This window comes from Saccopteryx bilineata, chromosome X, assembly GCF_036850765.1.
Source record: "Saccopteryx bilineata isolate mSacBil1 chromosome X, mSacBil1_pri_phased_curated, whole genome shotgun sequence".
Lineage (NCBI taxonomy): Eukaryota > Metazoa > Chordata > Mammalia > Chiroptera > Emballonuridae > Saccopteryx > Saccopteryx bilineata.
Genome location: NC_089502.1, coordinates 37,348,163 through 37,361,907, shown reverse-complemented (window position 1 = coordinate 37,361,907; position 13,745 = coordinate 37,348,163). Strand labels below are relative to the sequence as shown.

The window sequence follows — 13,745 nt, the reverse complement described above, 5'->3', positions numbered from 1 at the left end:
CCCAAAAAAAAAGCCCTTTCCATCTTGGCCACATTTATATTTAATATTATCTTAATGTTGCTTTTGGGGGTATTTAAGTCCTGACATACACATGGAAATGAGCCACAGATTGTACAGCAAGCATAAATATTCCATCATTAATAAAAACCAGCTGTGTATAAAACACTACAATGGCTGGGTTTCAGTTACTGGCTATCATCAGTATGTGTCACAAGCAAATATTACTCAAAACTTTCTCCTTTAAAACACACACACACTCACACACAGACACACACAGAAATTTGCTTTACTCTTTTTAGTTTTCTAGAGCTTTGAAGAACTCACTAAATTCTATGGCACATTCCAACTAACGTCTTTTTTTGAAGCTATTTTTCATCACTCTGGGATATCCTAGACTAGAGTCTTGTTACTAGAACTTCAACTTACTACCTAAATGAAAATGTTTAATTATTTTAAGAACCAAGAGGGTCAATAATACAAATAATGGCACAATCAATTATAGTCAATAAGGCAATGGAGCAATGGACACTGTAAGAAAGCAAAACTTATTAAAAGTCAACACCTGCCCAGGACCCTATAATAAGCCAGCTCTGCCATCGTGCTAACACCTTTCATCCAATGACCTCAAAGCTTGTGTCCAATATGAAGCATGCCTAAACACCTCCATGAAGTATTAATATCCTTGCTTCCCAGAAGGGTAACTGACGCTCAGAGCAGCTAATTTATTTACCCTTGGTCACATGGTAAGTCAGAGAGGCTGGGCAGAGAAACCCAGTTCCTAGTGTCAAATCACACAGTCTACACATCGTAGAGTCAATAATGAAAGTCACTTTAAAAATGTGAAGGACAGTTAATAGAGTTCAAAAGTAGATTTTCAAAAATTACCTTAAGAGATATCAGCAAATATATCCATCTTCATTTTCCCCATGAACACATATCATAAAAAAATATCACTGTACTGTACTTGGTACTATGTACTAAAAATCCATACTTCACCTTCCTATTCTGGTTAAAGCAATTCAGTCTAATTTATGATAAGCCACTGGTTTCATGAATGAGTCCATCCAAAATTGGAGATTAGACATATTGTATATTATAAATTTGCTATCAAAGGAAAATTAAAGGGCCCTGTAACTGAACTTTCACTATATGGTGAAGGTCACAAACGAAGAACCCATTATGTGTGGGTTCTCTTGCTATACCTACATGTCTTATATTTAATTGTCTAAAATCTTTAGTTTCCTTACTACATTCAGTCTAGTTTAAATGTATTATTTTAAAGTTATAAAACAAAATGTTTTTGTTTTCTTGCTTTATTTTCTCACTTGGGAGATTTTCTAGTCTACTCAAATGTGTACCCTCTTGATGATATATCAGGATACAGTGATTTGAGGATCATTGCTAGTGATTGAGGCAAAGTAAACAGTGAACCATTGTTTTCTTTTTGTTTAAAAAGAATGATGAAGAGGTAACAGAAGGTCAAGGAAACAGAATTAACAGCCTTGCTAGATACACGAAACATCTCTAAATCACACCTAGTCTCTCCTGGTATTCAAGGAACAAATGTATGTAATTCTTCATGTGAATTCAGTCAGGTGCAGCCCTGGTCTCTTGGCTTAGTTGATAGACCATTGGCCAGTGTGCAAATTCCCAGGTTCGATCCCTAGTCAGGGCACAAATGAAAAGCAACCATCTGCTTCTCTTCCTCTTCTTTTCCCCCTTCTCTCTCTTTTCCTTTCACAAAGCCAGTGGCTCAATTGGTTCCAGTGTCGGCCCAGGTGCTGCGGATAGCTCAGCTGATTTGAGCATTCACCCCAGACAAAGGTTGCCAGATAGATCCTGGTCAGGGCTCATGCAAAAGTCTGTCTCACTATCTTACCTCTTCTCACTTAAAAAAAATAATCAGGCCCTGGCCGGTTGGCTCAGTGGTAGAGCGTCAGCCTGGAGTGCAGGAGTCCTGGGTTCAATTCCCAGCCAGGGCACACAGGAGAAGCGCCCATCTGCTTCTCCACCCCTCCCCCTCTCCTTCTTCTCTGTCTCTCTCCTCCCCTCCCGTAGCCAAGGCTCCACTGGAGCAAAGTTTGCCCAGGCGCTGAAGATGGCTCTGTGGCTTCTGCCTCAGGCGCTAGAATGGCTCTGACTGTGGCAGAGCGAGGCCCGGATGGGCAGAGCATCGCCCCCTGGTGGGCATGCCGGGTGGATCCCGGTCAGGTGCATGCGGGAGTCTGTCTCAGTGCCTCACCATTTCCAACTTCGGAAAAATACAAAAAAAAAAAAAAATCAGTCAGGTGCTGACTTCATTCTTCCACACAGGTTTACAAAGATAATTCTTAGATGGAAACTTATTTTAAAGCAAGTGGATACTTCTATGACTATATAAAATTTACTTAAGTTGAAAAACAAGGACTGTCAGGAGCTAGAAATAATAAAAGCAAGTGATCTGTTAGGACTATTGGATTTGTGACGAAGTTTTGGGTAGGGTCTTAGCCAGGGGTCCCCAAACTACGGCCCACGGGCCACATGCGGCCCCCTGAGGCCATTTATCTGGCCCCTGCCGCACTTCTGGAAGGGTACCTCTTTCATTGGTGGTCAGTGAGAGGAGCATAGTTCCCATTGAAATATTGGTCAGTTTGTTGATTTAAATTTACTTGTTCTTTATTTTAAATATTGTATTTGTTCCCGTTTTGTTTTTTTACTTTAAAATAAGATATGTGCAGTGTGCATAGGAATTTGTTCATAGTTTTTTTATAGTCCAGCCCTCCAACGGTCTGAGGGACAGTGAACTGGCCCCCTGTGTAAAAAGTTTGAGGACACCTGGTCTTAGCTTTTCAAATAGATATGTTGTTAAAATACAGAACAGAATATATTTATATTAATATATACTTACAGGCGTTTAAAAAATATCCAGATGACTACATGATTATATTTCTAACAATTGTTGTACAACATTCTAATAGAAATCATTCATATTCACACCAGAAGCCGAGGCCTAGGAAGAGAATCATAAACTTTTGAGAACTGGTTCTCAAAGTCACCCTATCCAACCCTCACAATTTACAGAAGACGAAACTTGCCAAGGGTGGTAAACTGATTAGAGGTGGATCAAGAGCCCAGGTTCCTCTCACCAATAAGCTCACTAAAAAAGTTATCATACCTGACCAGGTGGTGGTGCTGTGGACCAGGTGGTGGTGCAGTGGATGGAGCCTTGGACTGGAATGCAGAGGACCCAGGTTTGAAACCCTGAGGGCACTGGCTTGAGTGCATACTCATCTGGCTTGAGCACAGGCTAACCAGCTTGAGCACGTGGTTGCTGGCTTCAGTATGGATCAGGGGATCATAGACATGATTCCATAGTCATCAGCATGAGCCCAAAGTCAGTAATTTGAAGCCCAAGGTTGCTGGCTTGAACCTAAGGTCACTGGTTTAAGCAAGGGGTCACTCGGTCTGCTGTAGCCCCCCTGGTCAAGGCATATGTGAGAAAGCAATCAATGAACAACTAGGGAGCAGCAACGAAAAGTTGATTATTTCTCATCTCCCTCTCTTCCTGTCCCTATCTGTCCCTCTCTCAGTCTCTGTCTCTGTCACAAAAAAGGAAAAAAGAAAGAAAGCTAATCATAGTTTCTTATATTTAAGTTGCTCTTATTTACCTAAAGCAATTTTCCGTGTCCTTGGGTTACTCAAATACAGTAACTAGCATTTAAATATTTAGCCAATATGGCAGAGAGAATCCCACCTTATAGTTTTCAAAATCTGTGAAGTCTGATTTATTTTGGGAAAGTCATAGTAGCTCCCTTCTACAAGTGGTTGTAGGCTAGGAATAAACCTGGCCAGCATTATTACTAGCCAAACTGATTTAGACAATTAACTCCATCCCATATAACAAAAGATTTCTAAGGCCAACTAATGGCCTCACTTAATTCAAACAATAATCATTACAACAAAATTCTAATGTTTTTCTTTCTTCAGTAAATATATTTTTTATAATAATCAGTTATAGTGACTTTTTATATACCAAGTAATAGGTCAAGGGTACTAAGTAGTAAATCTAGTTCTTTCAAAGAAACCTGTAGTGGATTCTTTTATAAAGCAAATGATCTCCCAGTTTCCGTTTTTCTTTCTTTCTTTTTTTTTTTTTTTTTTTGTTCAGATTTTGTGTTTTGAGTGGAAGGGGAGACTTCCCTCTTTTTTCTGGGTTAAAAGGGATCCAGGTCCTGTCCGTTTGGCTCAGTGGATAGAGTGTCAGCCTGGAATGCAGAAGTTCCAGGTTTGGGTTCGATCCCTGGTCAGGGCGTACGTGAGAAGCGACCACCTGCTTCCTTCACCTCCCTCTCTTCCTTCTCTCTCTCTTCCCCTCTAGCAGCCAGTGGCTCAAATGAGTCAAGCATCAGTCCTGGGTGCTGTGGATAGCTAGGCTGATTAGAGCATTGGCCCCAGATGGGGTTGCCAGGTGAATCCCAGTTAGGGCACATATGGGAATCTGTCTCTCTACCTCCCCTCCTCTCACTTGAAAAAAAGGGATTCAAACCCTACCACGGGGCAGAGTAATGCTGTATGGACAGCTTGTTTAATGCTGTCTTTGTTCCTGGGACCAAATTCTCACCTTTGACTTAGGGGTGGGACCCTAGATTTTGGACCAAAGTCTACAAAACGCAGCAAGCAACAAAGAAGTATGCAAGACTAAAGATAACATGTCATAGTAAACCACCAACAAAAATTCCTGAGGACAGGAAATCAATGGAGAACAATTCTAAACAAATTGGTTTAGTCCCAAGCTAATTAATTAGTCAAGCAGATCTCTAAACCCACTGAATCCACGGGGGTAAGCGGTGATGTTATAGGAGATTTGGGAACATTTACTCATTTACCATCCTAAATGGTTTAGCCACGACTACACACACCTCTCTCCACCCTTTTCAGTAGTTTTTAACTGGGCTTAATGGGTGCAAAGGACAATTTCTTCCAGACGGTCCCTAAGGATAGACTGTTATCTCATACTGCAAATGCTCAGTCTCCAAAGAGGAGACTTCCTGGTCACAAGCATTTCCAAAGAGGGAATATATCCTCTATTCTACCTCATTGGTACCCCCCCCCAACAACAAAACAAAACAACTTCTAAGCATCCTAAAAATTGTGGGGGACTTTTTCGGGGGGAAAGGAAAAGAAACCTTAAGAAGGGAGTTGAAGAGTGTGAGAAACTCCTCTTCTCTCCAAATGGATAAAAGACCTTATAAAGCTGGATCAAAGAAAGAAAGGGGGATGAGGGAGAAGGGCTGCTTAATTACAAAGACACCCTTTTAAAGAAGGCAACGGCTGGGAGAGAGCTCTTGGGAGAGCTTTTAGGAGAAGCGCAGGGGCAGATGTACCCTCTTAGAATTCTGGCTCTCAATGGGGGTCTCAAGGTCATATCATCCATCCCTTTGCTTTCTAAACAGACTGTTCTTAAGGCATTCTAGAAAGAATCTGATTCGTTCTTTACACAACTTCAGATAAAGCCAACTCCACAAAATGCATTGGTTGTACATTAGTCTAATAAATTCTACTTCATAAACCAGAAATGAAATTTCAATTTCCAGATCCAAAAGAATATTCAATATGATATTTAAAATTCCCTTTTAAAAACTTTTAAATAGGTAAACAGACCCACAATTACAATTTTCACATAAAAGTTATTCTACATACAAGCATGGACAGAGGTTTACTTCATATCTAGACTATGAAGGTAGGGAAAGCGCTTTCAATTTTACAGACCTAGGTTTTTCCAAAGAAAGAAGTATCTTAAAATGAAGTATGATGTAGTGCCAGAAAGTGTCTGTAAATGATCCGCGATAAACCCATATAGAATAGCTGGAACCTGAGTTATCTGTAAATAGATGCAGCTACTCTACAACCACCTGGCTATTAAAATATCCCAGGCTAGTTATAAAATGCAGTTTGGTCAGGCCAATGTTTCCTTCCCAGCTGATTTGAAACAGGATAGCCTTTAAAATTGTCACCCTGTAACGTTCCTTCTCTCCCTTCCTGCTTTCCTTCCCCCCATTAAAATCAACCAACGAAATGATTTAGAAATATAAGTCAATAACTTATTCCCAATTAAGCCATGGGTTGGGGACATCTTGTTAATGGGTCTTTGAACACCACCATTCTTATAAGTTTTCCATGCCTGTCCAACTGATGAAAGGTGGGAGGTGGGTGAAGATTTTTCCCGCATCCAAAATGGTATCTCAAACTATTCTTAGCTTCTAAGTGAGGGTGCCGAAAGGTCTAACTGAGAAGGCTTCACAAAGGCTGGCCTGAGAAAGTAGTATTCATAAACCTAGTTCAAGGAGATTTAACGTTAGCTCTCCATTATTGAAGATTATGGTGACTATCATCCTCTCCGAATGGAAGAGGGTTATATTAAGAAAAAGAAAGCTTTAAAATGCCTTCAAACTTCCACTCTTCGTGGCGCAGGGATGGAGCGGGAGTAAGAAGAAATAAATTAGACACTCCAAGGTGTCAGAATATTCTTTCTAAAATACATGTTAGAGATTAGAAATGCTATTTGTCACGAATGTTCCCTTTTGTCTCAGTTGATTGCATTTAATCCCTTGCTGCAAATTATTATATTTTATTATATTAGTGGTAATTTACCAGGGATTGCTCACGGTCCACAAAGACAGTCACTTTCCCTCTCACTTTTTCTTCCCTTTATTTTCATATATGGAAAAAGTCCACCTTGCTGCCGAAGCACCAACACACAGTGAGTGACCCAAGCTTAGTACCATCAACACACCTTCATGATCCTGCAAAACTAACCACCAACATATATAAAACAGATAAGGGGCAACCTCTTCCTCACCAACACACACACACACACACACACACACACACACACACAAAGTGTATCATTGTAGATTAGTCTCAGACTTGAAGACTTCAAGAATTCAAGGCCCTGGGGGAATGCGAGTGTGAGTCCCCACTCCAACCCTAAGCATTTAGGAGGAATGTATCTAGCAATCTCAGATAAGCATGGACTTTTCTGCTGAGCTTAAGGAAGACCTCAAGTTCCCTTAGGTCTTTAATTCCTTTTGTGTTAGTAATCTAGAGACGTACCTACAAGGACCCCAGGAGGCAAGTAAGTAACACTGCCTTGAAGTTGTGGTACCCACTAGCATCTCCATTGGACCAGAAATGTACACATACTTTTTAACCCACTTAACTTGCTGCACATCTCGGAAAACTCATGGCCAGCTGCAAAGAAAGCAAAGGCACAGTATCCCTACTCCCATGTAGATCGACTCACATCGAGGGCACAATCAAGTTCATGCCACCTATAGATCCTGTCCCAGTTCCCCGCGAAAATTAACCACGCGTCTCCTACCCCTGAAGGCAATGAAGACAAGGTGACGACTCTCTGCTCGTTCGAGTGGCTTCGACCCAGGCCAAAGGCCAGGGATGGGCAGGGGGTAAGCCCCAACCGCCGGCTGCTCCCCTTTTCGCTGCTCCCTCTGGATTCTCCTTGGTGGCAGTGGACAGGCAGGATACCGGGCCGGAGGGTGGAGCAGCGGATGGTCAGAGGAGAGACAAACTGCAGGTCGGAGTAGAGGGAGAGGTGAGAGGTAAGAGAAGATAAAGCGAAAGAGAGAGGAGATGGAGGGTCTACCAGCTTGGGCAGTCAGAAATCTCCTCGGAAGGAAGGGGCGTGACTGCGAAGAAGGCAGCTCCTGGGCAAAGGATGGGCGGTAAGGAAGGGGAACGAATGGGTGGCTTTTCTTCTTGTGGTGAGCGGCTAGGACCGCCCAGTAGGTGGAGGGAAGGATGGACTAGGGAGTGGGCGGAGTAGAGGGCGGGGAATAAAGGGAGTCTGCCGGGACCCTAAAGCTGGCGGGGGGGGGGGAGGGGGGGCGGCGGCGGAAGAGAGGCGGGGCCAGAGGGCGGGGAAGTTTCAAACAATTGAACCGCGGGGTCCGGCCCCTCCGGCGAAAACTCGGGGCCCTAGCTCTAGTCCTTACACAAACGTGGCACTATTCGGTTACAGTAGTAGTCCTAAGAGTCTACGCAGGACTGGCTGGGAGGTAGGAAAGGGTTTTCCAAAGACCACAGTAATAATCTAATGGCAACAGCGGAGCGGAGTCCTGTGGGAGACAGTATAGCTTCCAGCCCCACAGCAGAAGGAAAAAAAAAAAAAATGAAATGCTGAAAAGCAGCTTCACAAAAAGCCTGCTTAAGGGAGGAAGGAGCAGCGCTCTGGATGTTCGTTTTCTTTCCCTTTTTTCTTCCTATTAGCAGGCCCCCACCCAGGTCTCAGCTCTGCGAGACGCCCTCTTTTCTTACTCTGCTCTCCCCTAGTATCCCCCTTACCTCCCACCACCCACAAGTCCCTGCCTCCCTTCCAGTGGTCAGCGCTGCTAGTGGCGGGGGTGGTGTGGGAATGGCTCTGTAGAGCCTCCGCTTTTTGGGCGGGCTGGGAGGGACGAACCCGGTGGAGAGGGCGGGGAAGTGTAAGTCCCACTCACCATTCTTTTGCAGCTACCGATTGGCGAATCAGGGTCGAAGCTTAGCTTGTGATTGGCCACTAACACCATCGATCTGAACTTTTCGTCCCACCCACCCTCAAAATTAATAAAAGTAAACAAGAGGCTATTGTCTAGTTGTCTGTCCTCCCCTAGCTACTCCTGAAAAAAGAAAGATGAGACGCTTGCCTTCTCAGTCTCCTAAGAGAGAGTGTGTAGGCTGCCTCCGGTACACCTTAATGGCATTGTCCGGCCCTCTGGGAATTGGTAACTTTACTTCCCCTTTAATTTATTAGGCCACAGGGAGGTAAAGTACCTGAAGTATCGATGTGGTGTTCATATTTCCCCGTCAGCTAAAGACTGGTGTTGCTTAAGAACAGAGTGAGGGGAGGCCCTGATTGGTTAGCTCTGTGGGTTAGCGGGTAGTCTGGAAACACCACGGTTGTGGGTTCAGATCCCTGGAAAGGGTGAATAAGGGAAGCAACCAATGAATACACAACTAAGTGGAAAAAACAAATGAATGCCTCTCTCTCTCTCTCTCTCTTTCTCTTTGTCTCCCTCCCCACTCCTCTGTCTCTTTCTAAAATCAATAAAAAATAAAAAGAACACAGGGGTGAGAATAGCTTCCTGGGACCCTGAAAAATCTACCACTTTACATCTGGGGAATGTAGGGATAGCAGAATAACAAGGATTTTTTTTTAACTAAAAGAAGAATTCATATCCGGCTCTAAAACTTATCAGCTAGTGGGACTTTTAAGTTACTTAACATCTCTAAGCCTCTGTAAATAAAGGCTCTAAGGTAGACTCTATTAACTTAATGACAGTGATATACGAAAATAAAATGAATTGTGTGTAAAAACTCTGTTAACCACAAAGCACCTCACACGTGTATGTGTTTCTACCTGTCCATGCCAAGTGGTGGAGAGTCTTCCATGTGTTTGAGAATCAAATATTTTGCTCATCTATTTTAAGCATTTACATCCAATGTGTATATGTTTTGTGACTATATTTTCAAAAGTCACCTGTTTTCCTGCAGTTTTTGGGGTGGATATGAAGTTGGCTCCCTGCAGTTAGAACAATAAATTACCCCTTTTCTAACCAGGGTGAGTGAGATTTCTTTTTAAAACAGCTCTACAGTGGCGCCACAACCTAAATCTATTGTGGTGCTGGTATTGAAGAAGGAAATCATGCTGTGTATCTCAGAAGTGAACTTGAGAAAACAAATATGAGGGAACAGTTACCATGAAAACCACCATTCTCTACAGGCCCATATTTCCTAGAAAATGTTAGGAGGAAGCAAGTCTAAAAGTAAAGGTCTTGACAACACAAAGCTATTACAATAAATTCTTGCCAATGAGAAATTGACATCCAATTTAAACCTACTTAAAGGATGTTTTCTGAAGGGCCGTGGATCAAGGCATGCAAGAGGAAGTGTGCTCTTCAGCAACACTGTCTCACGTGCACAAGGTCTCAGAATATATCCAAGTGCAGGAAAAATAGTGGGCTGGTGCCATGTTGCGGGGTAGCCTCAGTGTGACAGAGCACTCTGTTAGGGCTACTGAAAGATTCCAAGCAGAAGCATGGGCAAAATGTATTCTTGGTATAATACTGTTTATGTGTGAGGTAGTTATTCAGCTGATTTTTCATTAGCAGAGGTGAGGTTTTGAGTATTAAAGACATAGAGACACCTGGTTTGTGAATCAAGGGAAGATTATTTGTGCTTTATATTTGCGGGCGAGGGAATGGACAGCAGAGATAGAGTGGGTATATGCTGAAGACTACTACTGTTCAGAATAGTAACAGGATACTTGTTAAAATTAACAATGCTGTTAAAATGGAAAAAGTAAAATATTGAATGGTAACATTAAAACTGTACTAAAAGGAGTAAAGGGTTCCCTTCTACAACTCCATTCTCATAATTCCTTTCTCGCTTTCTCTCTATGCGTATGTGTAATCTTAAAAATATGTTATGTCTTTTAAGCATGCTTCCATCTCATGATAACTTCCTTTACCTCATTCTTTGTCATAATAGCTCAGTGTTCCATTGCATAGATGTGCCAAAATTATTTTTCTCTTTACCCTGTTGAGAGATGATTTCAGCCATTTCCCATCTTTTGCCATTACAGAAAATACTGGGAAACAAATTCTAATAGCGAGAGCCTGGTGGCTATGTTTGTAGGATGTCTGCCCCTAACTTTAAAGCTGCCCTCAAGACTTTTCCAACCTGCATTCCCCACAGCTAAAGGGCCTTAATACAATGAAAACTCCTAAAATACAATTCTTTTAATACTCCCTCCTAAAATCCTGCCTTGGGGCATTACTCTTACAAATTTAAATTTTGATAGAGTAGAATGAGAACAGTTCTGCAATTAATTATGGTTTAGGTTGTGTGTGAGAGTCTCTTCTTAGCCAGTGTGTGGCAAACAATAGGGGTTTTTTTGGTACCTGGTTTTGCCCAGGTTTCTAAGCATCTTAGGTGTTTCCTGTCTCTTGCTACTGAAGACTTCCTTTTGTTTTTACCTTGAAATCCCTTCAGTTTGTTTAACTGACTTTAAATTTAAAGCTATGTTTTGCCAGCTCCACTTAAAAAGAAGGGGGAGGGGAGACCAATATCAACAAACATTGATCAAGTTGCTATTATGGACAAGATTTAAAAAAACAAAGAAGGCCTGACCTGTGGTGGCGCAGTGGATCGATCCTCGACCTGGAATGCTGAGGTCGCTGGTTCAAAACCTTGGGCTTGCCCAGTCAAGGCACATATGGGAGTTGATGCTTCCTGCTCCTCCCCCCTTCTCTCTCTCTCTCTCTCTCTCTCTCTCTCTCTCTCTCTCTCTCTCTGTCTCTCTTCTCTAAAAAATGAATAAATAAATAAAAATAATTAAAAAAAAACAAAGAAGGATGAGACTTGGCTCCTGCTTTCAAGACAATTAACACGCATATTCTAAGTGCTAAATGAATGAGATTGACAGCAAAAGCTGTGGAAGTTGAAAGCAGGGAGAGAAAACTAGTTCCAGAGATTGAGTTTATACAACAAACTATGTCACACACACTTAACTAATCCACAGAGCATCCCTATGTCTTCGTATCATGACTGTAAACTATGGAGAAGCCTCTGGGGAATACCAGGAGAATTACCCACTAACTGTAAAACACCTGTGTAAAGACACTGAGTTGCCTAAGTGAATTAAGAACCTCCATATATTGGTAATAGATAGAATGATCATTTTAAGTTTAGAAGTCAAGAGGCTCCATCCTCAATTACCTGTGTTGTTCAGCCTTCTGTTCTTTTGTTCAACTAAAATGTAATAAAAAAGTATCTGTGTTTTTAAAAAAATCAATCTACCTTTAAAACATTACACTCAGTAAAGAAGCCAGACACAAAAGGACAAGTATTGCATGATTCTACTTTTATGAGGTACCTAGAATAGGCAAATTCATACAGACAGAAAGTAGCATAGATGTTATGATGGCCTGTGGGGAGGGAGGAATGAGAAATTATTAATGAGCACAGTTTCTGTCTGAGATGGAAAAGTTCTGGATGTAGTGGTGACAGTTGTAGAACATTTTGAATGTACTTAATGCCACTGAATTGTACACTTAAAATGGTAAATTTTATGCTATGTATATTTTACCAAAATAATAATAATAATAAAAGGTAACAACCCCCAGCTTTGATGTCAAGAGGCAAGACCAATGATGGAGATTGTCAAGAAGGAAAGAGGGATCTGTGTAAAGGGGGCAGCTTTCCCATGACCAACATGGTGGGATATGTAAGCTTAATGTGGTCAAGAACTTTGATATTTCAAGAGAAATCAGAAATTAAATGTTTCAATGTGCTTCTCCTTGTTCTTAATTTTAACAACTAATAAATATTTTAATTTTAAAAGTTTGCCCTTTGCATGCAATATTTTTTCCCAATGTACAGGAGAAATAGAAAGGACAGCACAGCTCACACTCTATTCCTCAATTCCCATTCCTGGCTAAGTTGTTCTAGAAAAAAAAATCCATGAAACCATAGTGCTTTGTATTGAATGACATTCTCACCCACCCACCAACTCAACTGTGAGTGTGAAATGAACATATCTTCCTTTAATTTCCTGGTGAACAATTAAATCATTTAAATGCCTTTAGAAACAAAAGCGGAGGCAAGCACATACACCAGGGAAAATAAAATCCAACGGATTTATGGAGCTACATAACTCGCCCCTACCCCCCCAAAAAAGAACAATAAATGTATGAGACAAACACTGAAAAGCAGTTTTCTCCGGGACACCTCTTAAACTCAACCTCTTATAAATTTGCGAGGGCACTAGTCCTGCTTATGCAGAAGCCAGCTAATCAGAAAATAGGAGCTTTATCTGCATGGGAAAGGAACAAAGGGACACATGCAATACAAGCATTGAGGTAAATGCTCTTCCTTTTGGATCCCCCTTCTCACCCTTTCCATGCATAAGCGCCACGCACGCGCGCACGCACACACACACACACACACACACACATATTCGTGTGTGTGCGCACACACAGTCCAGACAAAGGAAGTTTGAAGCCTGATCCATGTGTGGAAAACAGCAATGTGGGAATTCAGGAAACAGTACCAGAACTGCACTCCAAGGCCAAGACCTGCTGCAGCATTTGGGAGCCAAGTTACTGCTGGGGTACTTGTGGGCCCCAGCATTTTGGAAATAAATCAGCTGTAGAAAAATAAAATTGCCTGCAAGTGTATTCCCCAAGCAACTCCTAGGGTCCTGTTTGAGTAACCTGGCTTTGCCTCTTTATGATTTATGCAGGGCTTCACTTCAGCTTAACCAAACACCGCATCTCCTTCAGCAGCTTGAGTTTCTGGAAAGGGCCAGAATGGCCATGCTTCTCAGTAGAGTTTGTTCTCAAAGTCCTAGTTTCACAGGAGCAAGAGAAAAGTAGAAAGACTGAGGAATACACATCAAAGTCTGAACTCTGAAAGTGTGTAAAAGGTGGTGGGAGGAGAGGAAGAACGTGAATTCGTCAATGATAAAAAACAAATCATTGAAAGCAAGTCGGAGAGAAATCAAATCCCTGAACCAGTAACTCTTTAAATGTACAAAATTTGCAGGATTGAAAGGAAGTTCATGCTCTGATATTACCCTTTGCAAATAAACTTGATTTTTGGTGTTCTCTGTTTCTACAGTTGCCAAAGTGTCTGAGTATTGTTATCCCAAGTTGCAGGGGATAAAAAAGGAATTAAAAATGTGACTGGAGTAGAGATTTATCTTCTCT

At 41.8% G+C, this 13,745-nt stretch overlaps 1 protein-coding gene and 1 non-coding gene across 2 annotated transcripts in view; one reads left to right on the top strand and one right to left on the bottom strand.

Annotated features, from left to right (window-relative positions):
* AMOT (angiomotin) overlaps positions 1 to 7,712 on the bottom strand; it is a 64,936-nt gene extending 57,224 nt beyond the window's left edge. Inside the window, exon 1 of the mRNA XM_066249257.1 lies at positions 7,361 to 7,712. The gene's annotated coding sequence lies outside the window, so the exon portion shown is untranslated. The remainder of the gene's footprint in view (positions 1 to 7,360) is intronic.
* TRNAS-GGA (transfer RNA serine (anticodon GGA)) lies at positions 1,907 to 1,982 on the top strand. Its single transcript has one exon. It is a non-coding gene; the product is annotated as a tRNA-Ser (tRNA).
* Positions 7,713 to 13,745: the final 6,033 nt, after the last annotated feature.